This window comes from Ambystoma mexicanum, chromosome 2q, assembly GCF_040938575.1.
Source record: "Ambystoma mexicanum isolate Mex_15411 chromosome 2q, UKY_AmexF1_1, whole genome shotgun sequence".
NCBI classification, from domain to species: domain Eukaryota; kingdom Metazoa; phylum Chordata; class Amphibia; order Caudata; family Ambystomatidae; genus Ambystoma; species Ambystoma mexicanum.
This window is the reverse complement of record NC_090924.1, coordinates 541,014,753-541,021,100: the sequence shown is the minus strand read 5'-3', so window position 1 is coordinate 541,021,100 and position 6,348 is coordinate 541,014,753. Positions and strand designations below refer to the sequence as shown.

Here is a 6,348-nt window from a genome sequence, read left to right as displayed (position 1 = left end):
TACATCATTAAAGAGTGTGACATATTGAACAGGAGCAACGAGAAAAAAAGAGAAAAGCAGGATGCAAAACACAGTGCAGGGAACTGAGGCATTGAGTAGAGAACTCGTGCAAACATTTAGAGAAGAGGGGTGCCCGGTGACAAAATTAGCCCAATAGATGATGACAGGAAATGTACTGATTTAAAAACTAGAATGAGGAAATTGAAGAGGCATTATTCACAGAGAGAGAGTGGTGGGGGATGTACAGAGGTTCAAATCTGAACATGTTGGTGAGAGAGCAAAAGAGTACGAGTCTGTGCAAAAGTCGATGGAGTTCAGGATCACCAGCGACAGAGGTTGTGCAAATTGGGAACTATGTGGGAAGGTCAGGGGAAACGATAAGGTGAGGGAAGAAGGGTTGAAACGTGAGGTGCGGGCAAGCAGATGACTTTGGTGTCAGATGCGTTGAACATAAGACAAAGATGTTCCGCGCAGTGCCGAATGGGCAAGAGACAGTGATGTAAGAAGAGAATTTGAGGGTAAAATGGCAAGGATAAAGATTATCTGAGTATCAGATTCCCTTAAGTCCTGCAACAATGCCCGCTGCAGAAACCCTGAAGGTGGCACAGCTCACTCAGTCTCACTCAGGAAAAGTCAAATTCCCAGGCATTCTGTGATCATTTTACAGATTCAGGAACTACATCATTAAAGTAGACCCCTCCCATTGACGTCCATTGAAAGACTCCCCTTGCTAAAGAAAACAAGCCTTCTATTTCAGCATGTACTCTCTCCCTTCCACTTTCCTGCCATCTCCTTCCATCACTCCTGACACCCTTAGTCAATCACAGACTCAGGCCAGTAAGGTGTTGTGAAATAGTCTTTTAAATGTTTTTTAAAATGACTGCAATTTTACTCGGACAAGCTACCTTGCGGCTGTGTCATTTATGGAGTGCTCAATACTAATGTATACTTTCGACATCAAATCTATGGAAACTATACTGAAGCTATCAACATTTTGCACATGCCGTGAATAGGCCCGTCCTATTCATGGATCTCAAAAGTATAATGATGCTGTAAAATGCTATTCCAAAAAGGAATGAGCACATGCATTGTTAGTTGAACACTGATAATCACCAGGTGATGTGGCAAACCACAGTCCTCCATTCTGAATGAGGAAAGAGTCTAAGTTGACACTTAACATGTTTCAAGCAGTAATAGCTAGTGGTCAAAGCATCAACAAACCATCCGTATTTTTCTTCAGTACCTCTGAAATGTGCCTTATTTGCATATGACCATGACTATATTCATAAATGAACATTGCTGGCAAGTTGAGCTTGAACTTCAAGGTGCTATTGCACATGTGAAGAAGAACCATACGGGGCAATAGACTGGAACCCGTGCCCTTGTAAGGGCCAAAACCACTTTGTGAACCAGGTACAAGCTATAAAAGTGACAGAAGTGTAACTGCTGTGGATGGTTGTGTATGATGGAACCTATGCCCAAGAGTCTCCATTTTGATACTATTGCACATGTGCCCTGCCGGAAGTGACTATAATCTCCAAGCGCTTGCCTTGTGCCCGCAGGACCTCCATTCCCTGGCATATTTAAATTTTGGACTTCACACTCACTCTTCTCTGTGAAAAAGAGTGGGTGGCAGTCTTCACTCTGAGAATTCGTCTCAGAGTAAAGGCCATGACAAATTCAACGGCACAACGTACTTATGCTCTCAACCGCCCTTCGATTTCTTTTATCTGATTCCATCTTCCACAGAGGGCGCTATCGTGCCAGTGCCTCCTGTGTTAACTTTAAATGCCATCACGAAGGATATATATTTTAAGCCCTGGTTCGCTCTCTAGATATGTTGCCTGGCTTCGCAATATGCAAAGATGTCAAGCCCTTTCTTGCATTGTAAATATATTTCAAGGCCTGTTTCACATTTTGCATTTTTATAACGAGTTTGACCACTCTAACGTTACTAAGAAAAATTGCCTCTTGCTATTCTAATACCATTCTCCAAAAATGTTGATATTATTTCTCTGCAGCTGTTGGTGTAATGGCTGCAACTTCTCATTAGCACATTTGTGGGTCTAATACTGTAATTTTGTACCAATACTGAATTGAAAGTAAGCAGTTTCACCATCATACTGCTTCTTGGACACATTTTAGTGCTTGGTGTTTGATGACATTTAAAAACAAGAGGTGCAATACCACTGAGAACATACAGAGGTCCTCGTCAGAAATCTCGGATTTCGTCAGATCAGATTTCTTAGGAGGACCTCTGTATGTTGTCATTGGTACTGCACCTCTCCAGAAAATGCATTACTTTTTGTAGGTGTACCACCGCTGACCACATACAGATGTCCCTGATAATAAGATATGATAAGTCATTTATAACGCGCCTATATACAAGTGTTTCTAGGTGTGACAAGACACAGGAGGGAAGAGAGAGGGAGGACAAGACAAAAGATCTTACTAGGCCTTGTATATTTCAGATTGTGCAAGTGGGAGAACAAGTGCAAGGTGGAAAGGCTGGAAGTGCGCGAACGTGAAGGGCAAGGGGGCAGGGGGTTATAGAAGTGCCAGGGAGTGGGACAGGAAACAGGGCAGCCATGCTCAGAGTATGGCTCTGGGTAAGTGCAAGGAGGCAAGGGACTGTAGAGGATACTGTTAAGGCCCATAAGTGCATGGAAGTCCGGAGACAGTGCAAGGGTGACTGATCAGGCTAGAGCTTGGTACCACTGAGACTCTCTGAGGGTGGTCAAGCAGCCAGTCGGTGCTGCAGACAGGTAGGTCAGCAGGGGAGGGAGTGAGAGAAAGCAGAGGAGAAGAGAGAAGTTTCGAGCTACTTCTGGAAATTCAGGTGGTCAGGCTCAAGCTTGAGAGAGGCAGGGAGGCCATGTACCTGCAGAGGAGAGAGATCTACCCCCCACAAACACCTGAGCGTCTGACCAATTGAGCTCAAGAATAGGACCCTTCAAACATAATATCTTTTTTTATACTGCTTAGTTGATCTTCAGTAAGTATCAGATAGGAGGCCCCGAGAGTTGTTGAGCCTCTCGGGTCTCGAGAGAGTAATCATAAACTCATCTCTCTCCTTTCATCATTATGCTGCTTCTCCCGGAGGAGGAACAGGCAAGGATTGACCTTACTGAAGATACAGCATATTGGTATCTATGAGAACCAAATGTATGAATGTCCTAGGTAAGTGAGGGTGCCTCCGCAACATGAGTAACGTTCTAACACTTATCCATTATTATTATTTTTTTATCCTAGCATCCCACGAAAAAGCAAAATCCGGGAGAATAAAATCACGCTACGAGATGTGTGAGCTCCCAGAATGCTGCGTGCATTATATTTACATGCGATTGTGGTTGTATTAGATTGGACCTAAGTGCTCCAGTAAATAAATGCAGTGACTGCTTTTAGATTTAGATAACGACATTATGATGACTTGTTAAAACTGAATAAGAAACGAACAGCAGCCCTTTCAGACTAACCGCATTCTCGTGTCATGTTCCCTGAGCTGAGACTGTGCGTCAACAATGACAGCTCTGGTAATGTAGGGCTTCGTTAATTTAGTAGATCTTGCGCAATAGACACTGGAGAAAAAATGCAAATGTTGAACTGCGGAAACTGAAACACACCGGTGAAGCGAGTCTTTCTGAAACAAAACGATGTGGTATTGAGAGAGAAGAAAAAACAACAGCGTCCTTTAAGTGAAGACCATTGCTGTATCATTTAAATATATTGCCTTTAATATTAATATCTTCAGTGCTCATAAGATTTGTTGTTTTTTGTTGTATACGTCATACCAATAGCAGAACATAATATGGAGGGTATCTGATTGACTAAAATAGTTATGCTTATTCTGTTACTGAATTACAAAACGATATTTGTTGTTTCAGACCATTCCAACATGGCCGCCAACTCCGGCTGGGGTTACCGTCGCCCGCCCGCTCTCCGAGCTAGTCACGCGAAGAGGTTTGACCCGGATATTACACCTTACTCAGATGTCGTCGCCATGACAACGGCTGATATACAAAATATGATGGTGCCATCTGTATTGAATTGACGAGCAAACACGGTACCAGGTGCTGCAGGGTCTTCCAGGCAGAGGTAGGGTTGAGAGAAGCCAGCGATTGCATGGGTGTTACAGCGTTTGGCGTCTGGCGTCTAGCTCTGATGCAGTTTTGGCCACTGTTCTGGACGGTTGTGGGCATGCCTTACAGCACCTACACGTAAATACAATCTGCTCTTGCTCCACCCTAGTTTAAAAAGAGCATATATACTCGTGTACACACACACACACCACAGACCGAACATTTCTAAGTGTGGAAGTATCTGAAAGAATGAATGCAGTGATTGCAAATAAGTATCAGAATCTCTCATGTATCCCATCTAGGTAAACATAAATATTCCTGTTTTGTTAATTTAACCATTGTGAACAATGATACTTTCAGGGGTTTCAGGTGGCAAGGTAATTCGGGACTCCACATAAACAGTCAATATGAATTCATCATACACCTCGGTCATGGACAGCCTGTTTTTTGTGTGTTTTTTGTTGTTGCAATACTTTTCTTTTGTAAAGGTTTTCTTATAAACCAAAAACAAATATAAAAAAAAACAAAGTTGCAATAACAGTTCCTGAATCTATACTGCATGTAATAAAAAGTGAGCACTTTGTTATGGCGATATGTGTGTTACTGTTAGTTGGCATTTGTAGAGTGCTGATTCACCAGTAGTATGGCCTTTTAGCTTGTGGGCTGTCTGGGTTTGCAATGATTCCCGGTTCTGGGTTTCCTTTAGATCATTGTCTGACATTGCCTAAAAAGTATATTGCATATAATTAAACATATTCTACTTTCATGTGTTGCCGTGCTACCACATAAAAGCGGCAAAGCAAATTTACGTGACCGGTGCTAATATACATTTCCAGATTGTATGCCTCGATAACATCGGCATTACGATTGTATTGGAAGAAGATTATGCTTGCCAATTCATGTCTATCCCTTCCCACTGTGATATTTGTCTGCACGGCCCACTTACAGGCTCTGCCCCATGGTGTGTCATGGGGTAGGCCGTATGCCTTGCTGCGCTGCTTAATGACACGCGTCACACCCATTGCGGCTCTGGCTCCGAACTGCCGTGTTTCCGGCATCCAGGGTCTTTTATTCAACTCGTGGTACGTCCCGCCGTACGCAGTGATGTGCCACATACCTAACATTTCTCCTTTTTTCCAAATAACGAAATGTCTGCTAACTATGCAGAAAACGCATTTAAGTTATATTCTAGTCCCAACAGACAAAATGGCCTCTCCAACGTACATCTCTCAGCTTACCCGGCGCCCGCAGGGCCACCCTCAAGTCATACCCACTGCCATATTGGTGGGGTACAGCCACTGCAACCTCTTCTTCATCTGACTCACCCTTCGGACTGGGGGGCGTCTCATCATCGTCCGACCGGCCAACAAGGTCAGGAACTCGTTTGCCTTCGCCGTCGTGCGGTTGCCCCGAGGTCGGTGGTGTCCTCGCTCTCCACTTGTGGCTGGTTCTGGCCTTCTGCCCATAGGTCCTTTTGAGACCTGCTTGAACCATGACGCGTTCCTCGTGATGGTCTCCTGTCCCGGCTAGCTGTTATCATAGTTCCTTCCCTCTGGGTCACTCTCCTGGGTGTGGGATCATAGCGGGTTGACAGCGTAGACTTCGTTGCGTTTCTCAGTACCAGCACTTGGTCCCCCACCTTGTGACTCGACTCCTTTGCGTGTTGCTTTAAGCTCATGTGTTCATTTGCTGCAACTCGCTTTGCATGAGTACGTTCTGGGTCTAGGTCCTTTCCAGCCTCAATGTGGTAGTGCAGTATTGGTGAATTTATTAGAGTCCCATACATCAGATCTGTTGGGGGGGATGTCCGTCGAACTGTGTGAGGTCACTTGATAGTTTCGCAGGAATCAGTACAGGTCCACTCGCCATGGGCTGTTCTGGGCTTTGGATATGCGTAGCACCTTTTATTGTCCTCATAAAATGGTCTACATCCCCGTTGGCTTGCAGCCACCTTGGAGTGATGTGGTGATGGATGTGTAAGTCGTCCATGTACCTGAATATTTCTTTCCCCTGGAAAGGCGGCCCGTTGTCGCTCTTGATGTGTTTTGGTAGGCCATGTATGGCGAACATTTTTTCCAGGGCTGGGATCACCAGGTCGATGCCGACTGCTTCCCACCTTGATGTGCCCCGATTTGCAGACTGTATGGATTCCGGCTTCGGGGGTGCCCCGGTCACTTGGCATGGGTGGCATGATGCGATGGTGCTTTCAACTTTTGCGTCAATCTGTGGAAGCCTGTGCCGTATTCTGGCTTTGGTCCTGACTATCCCC

The 6,348-nt window shown here is 44.8% G+C and overlaps 1 protein-coding gene and 1 non-coding gene across 3 annotated transcripts in view; one reads left to right on the top strand and one right to left on the bottom strand.

The window, feature by feature from the left end:
• Positions 1–3,001: 3,001 nt before the first annotated feature.
• LOC138570853 (U8 small nucleolar RNA) lies at positions 3,002–3,134 on the bottom strand. The gene has a single exon (XR_011303874.1). It is a non-coding gene; the product is annotated as a U8 small nucleolar RNA (small nucleolar RNA).
• Positions 3,135–3,931: 797 nt separating this feature from the next.
• Positions 3,932–6,348, top strand: part of DLEC1 (DLEC1 cilia and flagella associated protein) — a 1,790,999-nt gene continuing 1,788,582 nt past the window's right edge. Inside the window, exon 1 of one of the 2 annotated variants that reach the window (XM_069647686.1) lies at positions 3,932–4,095. The gene's annotated coding sequence lies outside the window, so the exon portion shown is untranslated. The remainder of the gene's footprint in view (positions 4,096–6,348) is intronic. The other variant, XM_069647685.1, reaches the window with a different exon arrangement.